This window comes from Macadamia integrifolia, unplaced genomic scaffold (assembly GCF_013358625.1).
Source record: "Macadamia integrifolia cultivar HAES 741 unplaced genomic scaffold, SCU_Mint_v3 scaffold933, whole genome shotgun sequence".
NCBI lineage: Eukaryota > Viridiplantae > Streptophyta > Magnoliopsida > Proteales > Proteaceae > Macadamia > Macadamia integrifolia.
Genome location: NW_024870586.1, coordinates 221,115 through 222,458, shown reverse-complemented (window position 1 = coordinate 222,458; position 1,344 = coordinate 221,115).

Sequence of the window (1,344 nt, the reverse complement as noted above, 5' to 3'; positions counted from 1 at the left end):
TTTTTTTTTTTTTTAATTAATTTCGGAATAAAAAAATTTAAAAATATATTTTTTTGAGAAAAATCAAAAATTTCCATGGAAGTTGTAGAACACTTGTTTTTACATAACATATAAAAAATCTAGAAAACTGTTGGTGAGAGTGTGAAGTGTTTGTTTCAAACAACAAAAAATTCACACTTAAGTAACCGTATCGTACCGTATCGATACAATATGGCTCGATACTGCACGATACCTTCGATATGTACCGATACTCTCAGGAATTTTTAGATTTTCAAAAGTTCGTATCGTAGAGTATTGTACGTATCGGTACCGATACGATACGGCACGATACGATATGTACGATACGCCGATACACAAAAAGAGGCCAAAAATTTCCTGTAGCGTATCGGTATGTATCGTGCCGATGCCTATCGATACGGATACGTATCGACCGATACGGATACGTATCGACCGATACGACACGATACGCACCGATACTTAAAACCATGGTTATAACATGTCCAATCATGGTTTTAGGAATTGGTATTGCATCAATATTGGTCGACACCGATATCGATATTGGATTAGTGATAGGTGCAAATGGAAGGTGAAATGGTTAGAAAAATAAAAAATTGGGGTATGATATCTATATATTTGAGGGCAAAACTGTTCAACACAAACCAATATATTAAACAAAATATCGATTCTGAAATTGGTTGATACCAATTCTGATACTATGAACTTAAATCATGGGTTCATTTCAATTGCTTACAAGCTATCCTCCAATGGCTCCCTTTAGCATACATGAACTTATGTATAATAATTATAAGCAGGAGAACTCTATCTTGGTATAAACACATGCAAGCCGGTAAGATTCTTTTCTCCAATAATTATAAAAAGGGAAGAGTTCTCTGTCCAGTAGGGTGGCAACTGCACCAACATGGGGTCAATGGGTGTTCATGTGAAAGCATCAGTAGGATGGGTATTTTTACCTTTTATGGGGATAGCGCGGTCATTTTGCCTTCCTCTGCATGTCTGGCATATGTAACCCCCACACTTCTTAATAGAGTTTTTTATTTTTTTTTTTCTCAATTACATATTAAAAGGAAATAGATCGAGGTTGCATGCAATGTGCGTCAAACACAAGACTAGTGGAAATGAGGGACTCACACATCCCACCCCATTTGATGCCTCTGCGTGTACTTTCATTAATGTATGCTTGTGCAGGGACGTTACAGCCTAACTGCAATCTTTAACCCATTAATTAATTAATTTACAACCTGAATTTTTGGAGCCTAGCTATCACTGACAAAAGAGAATCTATTGGTCGACAAGCTCTAGCTTCAAAAGATTTTCATGCTTAAC